Source organism: Cupressus sempervirens, chromosome 11 (genome assembly GCF_028749045.1).
Source record: "Cupressus sempervirens isolate cs-2001-9-10 chromosome 11, ASM2874904v1, whole genome shotgun sequence".
NCBI lineage: Eukaryota > Viridiplantae > Streptophyta > Pinopsida > Cupressales > Cupressaceae > Cupressus > Cupressus sempervirens.
Genome location: NC_143128.1, coordinates 521688055 through 521703106, shown reverse-complemented (window position 1 = coordinate 521703106; position 15052 = coordinate 521688055).

Sequence of the window (15052 nt, the reverse complement as noted above, 5' to 3'; positions counted from 1 at the left end):
AACCAACTTAGTAGAAAAATATGCGTTGAAAAGAGATTGTGACCATTAAGATATAATTGTGTTGCTTGTTGGCTTTAGGTTATAGTATGGAATCTGCTATCATTTCTTCAAAAATTTGTAACAATATTAAAGGTTATTATTGGTGATATATTTAACTACACATGTTTATTGAACTATTACTATAGGATAAAGAGTTTGATCCTTTCATGTATAGGATCCTCTTGAACATCTTCAAGAGATGCCAAATTGAGAACTAATTATGTCTATCATGTGATTATGAAATTTTATTTTAAATCAGATACATATCTTATGTGAATACATTTACCCTTGAGAATTCATCCTTGTATGTAACAAGTTTAGCTATTGGAGTATTAAAAGATTGTATCAAATTGTTGCATTATCATTAATAGAAATTCTTTAGTTGTTGTAAAACTTTAGATTTACCTTTATCTAATTTCAATAAAAATCCCAATACAATTTATCTAAAAAAAGATAACCATCAGTTAGTTGAGGTCAAGTATGCCTTAAATTAGAATTTAATCTTTAACCTAATAGTGATAACTAACAAGATATCATTTTAATTTTAAAGGATCCTCTAATTTTAGGGTTGAACACAACCATTGCATAAGTATATACACTTATTGAGCACATAATTTGATCTCACTATTGTAGATTTTACCAAGATGATGCTCATGCTTTAGCTTTACTCACGAGTAATTTATGTAGGCTTGAAACCAAAGATGAGCATAGCCTCCTATAGGACCTAGAATATGGGCTAATGTCTAACATACTATTAGAAAATCACAAACTCAATAAACATATGTTAACAGCCTTTAGTCTACCATGAAAGCCAAATGAATCAAATCAAGAAAGAAAATCTAAAACTCCCTCTTTCATTTGTAGCTCCCATGTCCTTTCTTTTCCATGCGATCTAGCTCCAAATTGCCTATAGTGCACACAATGTTGAAGAAAAAGTCTATGATAATGATGGTGCTATGAGAATACTTGAAGTTGTGATTTGAATATGAGAGAAATGGAATGAAAAATGTGAGAAAACTAGGGACTAAAAAGACTTAAGAATTAGCACCTAAGGAATGGAAATGAGAGAAAGAATGCTCATTTTATAATCAACATAGAGGATGAGAGCATTGGAATTGTAATCTTGGATATGCAACATGGCAAGAGATTCTTTTGAGAATCCATGACACATATGACACAAGATGCCAAGTGTGGGATTCTATGACACTTGGAAGTCAAACATGGCTAAATGTGGAAGATAATCTATGATGTGTTATATGACACCTCAAACCTACTTAAAGCCAAGAATCTATAACAATGAAGCCAAATATGGATGTGCATAAGGGAATAAGAATATTGTATTATGAAATATATTACCCAAATGTCAAAGGAGAATTCATGATGTGTCATACCCATGTGTCATGGTGATGTCAATATTATGTGGAATATTTGAATTAAAAATCCATTATTCCACACAATAGAAATTAGTAAAATGGAATTAATAGAGGAGAATATGACTTAGGAAATTAAGAATTTCCATGGTTTGGGGATGATAAATCAATTAATTAATATAATTAATTAATTGATTGAGGATGACAATTAGGAAGAATAATTAGTAAGAATGATAGGATTAAATTATGGGTTATTTAATCCTATAGAGAAAATTAGTAAATAATTGGCCAAATTGATTAAATAAGTGTGATAGTATCCTTTGGTGAAAATGTGATGATGATACAGATTGAATAGGATGATGATGGATAGACCAAAGCCATGGTAAAATTTATTGATTGATCAAAATTTATAACATGCCAAGGACACATGACATGAACTAAAGATACATAACATTTAACTGATATTCTAAATGCTATAGGATTGAGATTGATTGATAAGGTTCATCATAATAACATCAACGGATGCTATCAATATTATTGCTTGATAATGTCATGATCTAACACTGAGGGATTCTACAATGTCCATGATTGAATGACAAGAATGATAGTTTGACCTAGCACTGAGAGCCATGACAATACTAAGGTCAGATTAATAAGATTTGATAGATTGATAGGTTTAAAAGGCACTAAAAGCCACAAAAATGCTTAGGATTGGATAGATGATGATTGATTTTGGATGTTTGATATGTTCTAAGTTGATTAGGACTGATTTTCAGTGATTCTGAGTTGATTTTGGGTGATTTTGGGTTGATATGAAATGGTTTTGAGTTGATATGAAATTATTTTGAAATGATATGAAATTGATGTAAAAGAGTATATGGATGATGGTGGACACTGTTTAGATATGATCAAGTTGGCCAAAATTTCAAAATTAGTAGAATGAGAAAATGTGATGAATTATTATGAGGAAGTGATGAAACCATAGATGCGAACCATTTTTGAGCATCTACATTTTGCCTCTCCTTGATACCATGTGATTTAGAGAATTGTGTCAAAGAATAATGATGAGAAAGCCATAACAACATGCCCCAGGAATGATATATATGGGTGCCCCCTTGAGAAATTAGTTGAGATATGAAAATGGTAGGTCAATTTGTCAATAATGAGATGCAAGGTAGTGGATGAAGAACACATAGAAGATGGAGGAGATGAGATGAGGAATAGTTAGTATGATGGAAAGACTTTTTCTTTTGTAAAGTGCACTACATGTCAAATGGAGCTTTATTTTGATATGGCAAATGGAATGTGACACATCATGGGATAAAGGGCTAGAGTGCTAATGCAAACCTTTTGCATAAACAAGCATGATGCAGACAAAAAATGATCTTGTCCTTCCTAAGGCATATGTACATGCCCTAGACTCTCAAATGTACATTGTAATAGATAGAAAATAAAAGATGACCATGAACAATCCTGACCACTCTCATAGATCTAATTATATCATCAAGTGGCATAGGAACATGATCAAAGAAAAAAAAGTAAAAATAAATCACTCACTGAACAATGTGAGCCAATAGCTATTCTTGTCTATTATTACTTTATTTTTAGTGTTTTAGGTCTGCAGATAATGTTTGACAAGTTTTTCATGTGATAGTTTGGTTTGTTGATTCAGTTGATAGGTTCATAGTGACATGTCAGATTGACTCTCAGTTCATGTTTCTCAAATAGTGTGATTGACATGGAAGTGTAGTGCTTTGAATTTAAATCTACAAAAGTGTGAGTTTTTATGCAAAAGGGATGATTATGTACAAATTTTATTACAAATTTTTGATGGATTTTGTGATTTTTAGGATTTTTGTGGATATTTGATGTTTTTGTGTGACCGATTTATTCAGGACATTTTATGATTCTTAGTGTTTACTTTAGGACATTTTATGATGTTTAGGGATTTTTTCAGGACATTTTATGATTTTTATGTGGTTATTTCAAGACATTTTATGATTTTTAGTACATTTTCAAGACATTTTATGGTTTTTAGAATTTTTTCAGGATGATATTTGAATGTTTAGGATTGTATTTGAATTTTTAGGATTTTTCAGGATCATATAAGCATATACAAGTGTTAGCTCCAATCCATTATGCGATAGGTCCAATGGATAAAAATTTCATAGGGATATGCCCCTAGTTCAAGTTCAACTCAAGCACCATGTAGGTAATATGCTCCTAGACAAGAAGCAAACTATGTATGAAGGCCAATGATAGAGCATGTACAAACTGGTAATGCATTAGGTAAAATAACAACGGATATTAACTAGTTCATGAGCCATGGTCAGGGAGCCAAGGATGTCTTGCAATATGATGGATATGATTAGGGAATGACAAAAGGATGGGGGAAAACTAGATGGAATCCTGATAGATGGAGGAGCAATAATTGATTATACATGGCATCTGTTTGCCAGGTTTTCACCATGGTACTTTCCCAAAGTGCTTGTTTGTTAGGTTTTCACTTTTGACAAAAAATTTCTCTTGACTCAAATTTTCCTACCAAGATGCCTGTTTGCTAGGTTCTCATCAAGGCATCCATTTTTTCATGAATTTTTTTCACTTTTTTTCTTTTCTTTTTTCATGACTTTTTGCTTTTTTTTTTTAATCTTTTTCAGGACTTTTTGCCATTTAGTTAGAACTTTTAGATAGAATCGTGAATGTTTCTGATGAAAACTAAGAAGAAATCTATTGTTGGTACTGCTAGCTAATAATCTTGGGACCCACAATTGACCATAACTATGCAGGATTCGATCCAAGTCTGTAGCTAAGATCAAACCATTGGAAAGGCCTCGAGATATACCATTGTGTATTGTATATAAGATAGTAGCTACCTCTTGTGAATCAAGGCATCTAAGGATAAATGGGTCAAAGGATTCTTTGTATGGGATGTCACTAATGATGATAGGCTCAAAGGCTTGATGGATAGAGGTTTTACTTTGGGTGTTGGATAGATTAGGTAGTTGGATTTGGGGATACACAACTGGATATAAGTAAGGATTGGGAGGATTGAGACCAATGACTTCCCACATGAACATTGATTAGGAGAGCTACAAATGACTTTGTGGCATGTTGAACACTAGCACACTGATATTCATGGCATCATCTTTTTCATTGTGTATCCTTGGGAGTTTCTTAGCTTTTTATTTTTCACAATCTAATGGTGCCTTTCAATTTTCACCAAGAGATCTATGCTTGTTATTTTCTTCTTTTCTTTCAATTTCATAACTGGAAGATGGAGTTGACTCCCAACATTATGTCAATGTTTTCACTTAGGAGAAATTTCTTCTATATGATTGTTGCTCATAATACCTCCATATATTTGAAAGTTTTTTATAAGACTGTCATCATTATTGAATTGATCAAAAATTGGTGGTCCACATTGGTCCCAATCCAATAGTTTAGCATAACCTAAGGGGATGTCATCATCAGTGCTGAATGGGCTTTGGTTAAAGGTATGGATATGGGCATTAGATTCCATTGTATCATTGGGGTTATGCTCAAAAGCTAGAGGATTATTGGTTTCAAGTGGGATATCCTTAGATGCCTTTTCATTGTTCAAAACATCCAAAGTCTTACACATAGGTATCGTAGTACTAGGAGGACCTATTCATAATGGTTTAAATCCAAGCCCCAAACTAGGAAGTCATCCTTTTGTAGTGATAGGTTCAATTATACCTTGTTTATGAGATCCAAGACCACTACATCCATCATAGCCTTATTTTTGCATGATAGTAAACCCACATCCATACTTTCTAGGAGATATCAACGTGGGTTTTTGTTCTTCTTGTGCTTTCCCCATACAAATGGAAGTATCCTCATTGGTAGAAGTGGTTTTTTGTGTACTAATCTTAGAATGTTGTGCTTGCAATAGTTGTGATTTACCATAATATTGGGGAGAAAGTGGTGACTCCCTAATGTGGGATACTTCAGACATTAAGTATTCTCCACACCCATTATCTTCAATCTTCATCTTTTCCTTGGCCTTACTGAGGAGTATATCTGCATCCACATATTAAAGGAACCTATGGGTTGTGCTTCATTATTTGTTGGGACATGGTATGTAGTAGCATCTCTTAGATTAGCACAAAACTAGAAAGGGTCTGGATCACCAAGGATGGTAACCTCACATTGTTATAGGAAAATTTTAAACATTGATGATATGTAGAGGGCACTACTTTCATAGAATGAAGCCAAGGGCATCCTGGTATCATGTTACAATTCATTTCTATGTCTAGTTCATGGAATAATGTATCTTCAGCATCTAGACCAACTCTGATAGGTAATATGATGATGCCCTTGGAGAAGTGTTCCTAATCATCATAGACCCTTTTTTTAATTCTACAAGAGGGATCCACATTGTATTTAGAATAACCCAAACCTTTAACTACTTTAAGTATATAGATATTTAGCCCTGCTCTTCCATCTATTAAGACATGTTTGAATTTTGCATTATGGATGAAGATTTCAAGATGAAGGGGACCATTATGGTTATGTTTGTCCTTAGGAATATCCCTAGGGAAAAAGGTGATATGATGTGATGTAGATAGGTTCCCCACCATGGCTTGGAACTAGGAAACATCAACATTATCTAGGACTATTGAATCTTTAAGGGCTTGATCTAACACCTTTTGATGTTGGGGAGATGCACATAGTAGGTCCAAGATGGATATTTGCACAGGGGTCTTGCCAAGGTGTTCAATAGGGCTATAATTAGATGAAGTAGGAGTAGTAGGTCTACTAGGGGGTGCAAGTCTAGTAGAGGCAATAGGTCTAGATGGGACTCTAGGTAGGGTGATCTTGGTATGATGTGTAGTGACAGTGCAATTAGGGTCTTTAGCTTTTAAGGTCAATGTGGATATGCAAGAATAAGACTCATTGAAATAGTTGATAGTCTATTCATATCTATTGCATGTGTAATTCACATTACCTTTTGAGTTTGAGTTTGAATTGGAGGGTTTCTCTTTGTCATGATTACTCGAAGGATCTTTAAAGATAGTATGATTAGAGTTGGATGCTAGTAGTGATGGATCAACTATGATTATACCATCATCTATGAGGTATTTTATTTCATGCTTTAGTTGGAAACATGATGAGGTCTTATGTCCTTTGGTGCGGTGGTAATCACAAAAATTTGTGTCATCCCACCAATCCACTTTATTTAATGGCTCATCTTTAATTGGGGGTAACTGTAGGAATTTTTTATTGAGTAACTATTCTAGTGCAGTCTCAAGAGGTATCCCCAATGGTGTGAATTACCTATCCTTGGTTCTAGGATGTCTTCAGGGTTTGTCCTGTGTGGAGTCTTAGTTTTCTATTGTGGAGATGATGCTTCATTAGGAGTCTATGAATTTGTAGGGTTTGTACCTTTCAAAATCAGTTGAGGTTGTGTTGTTCTAATCATACATGCATCCACAATGCCATCATTAGTCACATTCTTGTTTTTGGAGAAAAATTTTACCTTGTCATTAGATGAGTTGGTATTTGTGTTTTTCTTGTTTTTCTTGAGGATTCCCTTATGGATAAGAGCATCTTCAATGCTAGCCCCTTTTTTCATCAGTTTAGAAATGGTACTTGGACTCTTGATTTTGAGTTCATACATTAATTTAGGGACTAAATTTTCAATGGACAAGTTGACTTGTTGTTCTTCAGGAATGTCTAGTGAGCATTGATTGACGAAGCTTCTCCAGCACAGTAAGAATGTGATAAATGGTTCTCCCATCTTCTATTTAGTTGAGCACAAATCTAAAAGCATCACCTCATTTGTAATATAAATAAAAAGTGGGAGATGAACTTGTCTACCATCTTTGACCAAGATTTGATAGTACTAGGAAGTTTGGGGTACCATTCAAGGGTTGGCCCGCCTAGAGAACGAGGGAACAATCTCATGAGGTATGTGGGCTCATCACTGAGTTTTAGTAAAAGAGGCATAGAATTCTCAGATGTGATCAATGGGTTGCCTTTTCCTCAGTATTTTTCAAAATTTAGAGCCTCAAAGTGTTTTGGGAATGGAGGCATATGCAGACTTTTGTCAAATGGATTAGGACATAGGTCCCTTTTTGTATATAGAGCCTATTTCTTTTGGACTCCCAATGCCTCAACTTGTTTGGAAATTTGTTTGAATTGTTGCAATAGCTCTTCATTAGGGTTTTGCATAATACCTTTACCTTCAAGTCTTTTGTACCTATGAGTAGATAGTTTGCTATGGTGGGAGCTTTGTCTACTTGGTTCTAACATTTTTGTGTCTAATGAGTCTGATGATGTATCACTAGAAGGTGGAGATATGTTAGTACCTCAAAGACAAAAGGGTCCCTTTTGTGACACATGTTGGGGTGCTTGTTGTAGTATTTGATGTGGCACTTGTTGTAGTATCGACTGTGATTGATGTTCTATATGTTCTTGTTTTACCATTTGTTGTGGTTATTGTTGGGATATCTTTGTTGGTTATATGTGAGACCATGTATATGATTGTTGTTGTAGAGGTATCTATTGAGGCTATTGTGGCACATGTTGCTGGTATGCAATTTTCTACTCAAGGCATCTTTGATATTCATGTTGTTTGAGTTGCTCTTGTTGCTTAGAAAACATGGCTTGTTGTTGTTGGAATTTTTGTTGATGCATTACATATAAATCAAGTCGGTTTACATTGGATTGCATATTAGGGACATTGGATCCTTGCACCACTTGAGATTTTTGTTGGTGTGGTTGATGTTGTTGTTGATATGTTGCATGTGTGTTTGAAGCATTAAGTCCTTGGACTATTTTAGGTTGATTTCATTAGGGTGGTTGGTTGTGTCCTTGAGGATTGATCACCATATTGGTAAGGTTGCTTTGGCACCTTTGTGTGTTAGAGGTTTCTCCTTGGGACATCATATTGACTTGACAATGAGGTGCATTCCTTTTGGGAATAGGTATAATGACAATAAAACTTTTCCTTTGTGCATCAATAGGGATTGTTGTAGTCAATGTTTCACATAGTGTACTCATGGGAGGCACCATAACATTTGATGTCATAACACTTGGTAGAGTTAGGAGCAAAGGTGCACTTTTTCTTATTTTCCTACAAAGGAGGTATATTTGGCATCCCTAGAGCACAAGTCCCTTTAGGTATGTCTTTTTGTTAGACCATGTGATTGAGATAAAGTTTTAACATCCTCTTGAGATACTTAGGAAGAGTCTTGTTTCCCTTCACTAGTTGTGGTTCATCAAACAAGGGATTAATGTTAATGTGTTCAAATGTACTTTAGAGGATTTCAATGGTTGATTCTTGATGGGACCTTATAGGTGCCATTATTGTATTTGAAAACTCAAAAGTTTTTTTTCCCTTATGTAAGTCCAAATTGATCATGGGTTGTATGTTTTCAATTGTTGTTTTGGTTTGATGTTTGGACTTAGGTCCCTCCACATTTGGGTTGAATTTAACAATTTCTTAGGCTATCAAAAGTTTGAAGTTCTTGTGGAAATTTTTGTCTTGACATGACCTAGCTATTTCTTCATTAGTGATGCCATAGTCAGTGTTAGAGTCATCACTTAGGTGTACAATACCTTTTTGTGTGTTTGATGTATCATAGTTAAAGGTACTTGCAGTGGGTTTGCTAAATTCAAAGGAGTGTGTTTGTTTATCCTCAAGTGTGGTTGGTATAGTTCCACCTCCAGGTGGTATTGGCATGAATATAGGCTCAAAGTCAAGACTCCATTGAACCATCCCATGTCTAGGGGAAGTATTTGAAGGAAACCTCATGGTAGATGCATTGTTTAGGGTTTGTTGCATCATCTCTTGGTTGTGGTGATCTTGCAGATAAATGTTCAAGGGGTCTACAAGTAATGGTTGTGATGCCTTAATTTGGTCATCGTCAAAGGTTTGTTGGGTTTTCTTGCTCTTATTTTGTCTTGTATGAGGCTTTGGTTGTGTTGGTGCCTCAAAAAACAAAGGTTGATAAAGTTCTTCAGGTCTTTGAGTTGATTGTGTCCTAGTGAGTGTTGGCATGATACCTAAGGATGCAGATGGAATGGAGGAAAACCTAAATGGACTTTTTACCTCCCAAGTGTGCACCTAAACTACCAACTATGCTCAAACATTACCAAGGGTTCCCTTAGTGCACTTGGGACCTAAAGGTAAGAAATTGGTAAGTAGGACATATGCAATGGGTAAACAGAGGTGTTAGGGTGCCTAAAATGCAAAATATGAATGATTTGAGTGTTTTAGAGTGTTTTGAAAGTTTTAAGGATGCAATGCAAGGTGTGGAAGTGAAGATTAGGCTTTTGGAACCTAGAATGAAACCCTTAATTACTAATTGTGCTCTAAAACTACCAAGTGTGTTCTTAAACTTCTGACTATGCACTTGAAGTGTGCAGTTGGTAAAACAAGGGTGCAGTTCGTAAAATAGGTCAAAACTTGATAATTGAGATTTGGGTATCCAAGATATGAGTGTTTTTTTGATTTTTAGGTGTTTAAGGATGTTGTAAAACCTAGGAAAGTGCTAAATGAAGTGGGTTTTTGACATGCAAGACGCAAATGTCCTAGGGAAACTATGCAAATGCGAATGCAAAGTGATGTTTTGGAGATTAATTAAAGGAGATGAAAATGACCCTATAGTATGAAAAAGTGAAGGTTAGGGTTGGATTTTGGACTTGGTAATGATGCTATGGGTTGATGTATGAAAGGTGTAATATGCAAGGTATGGTGTTCTAGGATTGATAATGATGTTTGGGATATGCAAAATGAGGATAAATGATCAAAAATAAAATTTGGTTGATTGGCAGGTTGATAGGGTTTGATAGTGGAAATGATGCTAAGGTTTTGAACAATGAAATATGAGTGGGATACCATTAAGGTGAGTCAAAATAATGTTTAGGAATATGGAAATGCAATGGCAAGGGTGTATGAAAAGTTTTTGAACTTAGTGGAAATCTTTAGAAAGTACTTTGTCTTGGAATTTAACCTTGTGATAATGGACTTTGGATCTTGACCAAAAAGTCATAAAAGACAAAAAGATCAAAATGATAAATATGAAAAGGTCAAATATATCAAGACATAGAAAAATTTTGACCAAAGAAAATGATAAGAAAAGATAAAAAAAGACTAGTCAAGATCCATCATCCATCAACACTAGGAGATACTCTAAGACTCATACTTTGTTTAGATTTTTGACTAAGTTCAAAGGTTTTGGGGTTCAAAATGATATTTAGGTGACTCAAAATGGTGGTAATTATGATTAGATATTAAATATGCAAAGGTCCTAAGAAGTAAAATGAGATTTTGGGTGCAAGATGCAGTTTTCGGTCATGTGCAGAATGAGGACCTTTAGAGGCTTCGAAATGTAGTTTTGGGGTCCTCAAATGTAGTTTGGAGGCCCAAAATGGTCATACAAGTGCCCAACTATGCTCTAACAGCACCAAGTCCACTCTAACAGTACCAACTATACCTATGGTGTAGTTGGGTCTAGTTTGGGTGCAGTTGGTAGTTTCATGGCACAATTGGGAGGCTGGATTGAAGGGCTAATGATTCTAAGCAAGGTGGTTGTCAAGTTGCTATGCTAGGAAGCTAGGATGTTGGGTTTGATGTTATGATGGGTTATGGGATGTATAGTGAAGGTTATGACCTAAGGAATGATGTCTTAAGTGAAAACAATAAAGGTTAGGAGATGTAGAATGCAAATCAAGGCATGCTAAGATAGGGGCCTATCCAGGTACCTAAGGACATTGTTGAAGCCTCAAAATGTTGTCTGAAAGTCCAAAATACGTTCTTAGACTACCAAGTGTTTCCCAAATAATACCAACTATTCCTATGGAGTAGTTGGGGCTAGCTAGAGCATAGTTGGTAGTTTTAGAGCGTAGTTGGGAAGCTGGACTGAAACTAAGGCAATTTTAGGTGTTGGGGTTTCCAGATTGATGCCACAGTGAGGTAAATAGTAGAGGACAATGTTAAGACCATAATGAAGGCTCAAAATTATGTTTATGACACTTTTAATGATGGCTAAAGTGTTCAAGATGAGGGTTGGGTATGAAAAGATGCAAGATGGATAATGCAAAATGCAAGTTTTGGGGTTGAAATGCAAAGACTAAAGGATGCAAACTAAAACCTAATGAATGCAATGTGAAGGATGAGGGATGCACAATGAGGACTAGAAGATGCAAGATGAAGCCTATATGATGCAAATATGAGGCCTGAACTAGGGTGAATGCAAGTGCATTCTATGTAAATATGAAACCTAAGGTATGCCAAGCACTTCTAGGGATGTAGTATTCCATGTTTCCCAAGTTTTGAATGTATTGGACTAAAGTTTACAAATTTTTGACAAGGTTGCAATGCTTTGGTAGTGTTTTATGTTTTGACAAGGTTTAAGGTGTAAATTTGAGATTTGGTTGTTATCTTGATTAATTTTTTACACACATGCAAGACATATTAAGACAAGAATAGCTATTGTTAAAAGTGAACAAGCACACCACAACCTAGGCTTTAGGACTATATCCACTGAATTCATACTTGAACTAAAGTTTAGTCACACTTATCTAGAGTAGAAAACCTAGGATCTTGGCACCATAGGCTCCCCCTTATAGCACACTCACTTCTTAGGGCTACCAAGATCCGCTTCCCAAGGGGCATGACTTCCCAAGGGACTATTGTCTCTACTAAGGACCATGAGAATGTAGGATGTCTTCATAGGCATGGGTGACCCCTTGAGCTAGTGGATAGAAAGGATTTTGGCCACTAAAACATGGTATTTAGTAAGGACATTCTATTTGGCAAGTTAATGATAAACTTTCGCAGAAGGTCTCCTAGCCTCAAGAACAAGGGTTTGACGCACTACAAGTGTACTAGAGGAGAGCTATCACTCAACAATACCACTAATATGGCTTTCACTATAATCAAGTTTTATATAGTGGCTAGAAATTTGACCTAGCTTTTGGCCCATTACCACTCTCAAGTTGTCCCTTGGCATACCCAATATCAAGTATCTTGGTCCAAGGTAGGCTTCATATAGAAGTTACATGGATTTGTCTTACACCCAAGATCCACAAATGGCGAGGGGAGAGAATACATCCATGCAACTCCTAGGGATTTAAAAATTGTAGACATGCCAAGAAAAAAAGAAAAATTTTATTTTAAGCACCAAATGAAGTGTTATCTAATCTAGGAAATCCACACACATGGTTTTGACAAACACATAATGGTCTTCAACAATGTCCTACAAATAATCATTAGTAGTTTTCAATGCTTAGTCTTCATCCAACAATCATCTCATGCTACAAATAGATCATCAGTAACAAAAAATCATCTAACCTATTTCCTAGAAGCAAAAGGAACCTTAGATGTAGATTCTAATTGAAACAAGTTCTTTTTATAAACCAAGTGCGCTCTAACAGAGCAGACTGTGCCCCAGAAGACTAGAATGACCCAGAATGCCCCCAAGTGCACTCAAATAGTGCTAACTATGGACATGGTGCACTTGGGGCTTAGAAGGGTTTAGTTGGTAGTTTCTGAATGTAGTTGGGAGGTCAGTGGCAAGTTGTGGGGAAATGGTGCCCAATCAAGACCTAGAAACTAAAATTTTTGACATGTATACTACCAAGTGTGCCTAGACAGTCTAGATTGTGCCCATGGTGCACTTGGGGCTTAGAAGGGTGTATTTGGTAGTTTTTGGGGACAATTAGGAATAGTAAATAGGGGTTATGGTGTCTCCTAGGCCCTTAAAACTACTCCTAGGGGTCCCAAATGCACCCTAATAGAGCAGAGTGCACCCTAGGGCAGCAAGCTAACAAAATGCATAGAATGAAAGCATATAACCATATTAATAGACCCCCTAATTAATATAGGTGTGATAAGGGAGTGTAAATAGTTGTTATACCTTTCCAAGTGAGCTCCTTCCTTACACCTACAAGCACAAAACAAGAAAACCACATTTAGATAAGCATGTTCACAATGGATTCACCAATTGTAGGACCTAGAAAATGGACTAATGTCTAACACACTATGATAAAATCACAATCTCAATAAACATATGTTAACACCCTCTAGTCTACCATGAAAGCCAAATGAATCAAAACAAGAAATAAAATCTAAAACTCCCTCTATCATTTGTAGCGCCCATGTCCTTCTTTCTTCTCCATGTGATGTAGCTCCAAATTGCCTATAGTACACACAATGTTGAAGCAAAAGTCTATGATAATGATGGTGCTATGAGAATAATTGAAGTTTTTATTTGAATGTGAGTGAAATGGAGTGAAAAATGTGACAAAAATAGGGAATAAAAATACTTAAGAATTAGCACCTAAGGAATGGAAATGAGAGAAAGAATGCTCATTTTATAATCAACATGGAGGATGAGAGCATTGGAATTGTCATCTTGGATATGCAACATGGCAAGAGATTCCTTTGAAAATACATGACACATATGACACAAGATGCCAAGTGTGGAATTCTATGATGCTTGGAAGTCAAACATGGCTAAATGTGGAAGAGAATCTATGACACGTCATATGACACCTCAAACCCACTTAAAGCCAAGAATCTATGACAGTGGAAGCCAAATATGGATGTGCATAAGGGAATAAGAATATTGTATTATGACATATATTAGCCAAGTGTCAAAGGAGAATCCATGATGTGTCATGCCTAGTGTCATGATGATGTCAATATTATGTGGAATATTTGAATTAAAAATCCATTATTCCACACAATAGAAATTAGTAAAATGGAATTAATAGAGGAAAATATGACTTAGGAAATTAAGAATTTCCATGGTTTGGGGATGATAAATCAATTAATTAATATAATTAATTAATTGATTGAGGATGAAAATTAGGAAGAATAATTAGTAAGAATGATAGGATTAAACTATGGGTTATTTAATCCTATAGAGAAAATTAGTAAATAATTGGCCAAATTGATTAAATAAGTGTGATAGTATCCTTTGGTGAAAATGTGATGATGATACAGATTGAATAGGATGATGATGGATAGACCAAAGCCATGGTCAAATTGATTGATCGATCAAAATTGATAACATGTCAAGGACACATGACATGAACTAAAGATACATAACATTTAATTGATATTATAAATGATATAGGATCGAGATTGATTGATAAGGTTGATCATAATAACATCGACAAACACTATCAATATTATTAAAATGGTTGATAATGTCATGATTTGACACTGAGGGATTCTATAATGTACATGATCGAATGACAAGAATGATAGTTTGACCTAACATTGAGAGCCATGAAAATACTAAGGTTAGATTGACAAGATTTGATAGATTGGTAGGTTTCCAAGGCAATAAAAGCCACAAAAATGCCTAGGATTGGATAGATGATGATTGATTTTGGATGTTTGATGTGTTCTTCATTTATTAGGACTGATTTTGTGTGATTTTGAGTTGATTTTGGGTGATTTTGAGTTGATATGAAATGGTTTTGAGTTGATATGAAATGATTTTGAAATTATATGAAATGGATGTAAAAGAGTATACAAATGATGACAAACGCTGTTGAGATATGATCAAGTTGGCCAAAAGATCAGAATTAGTAGAATAAGAAAATGGGGTGAATTAGTATGAGGAAGTGATGAAACCATAGATGCGAACCATTTTGAG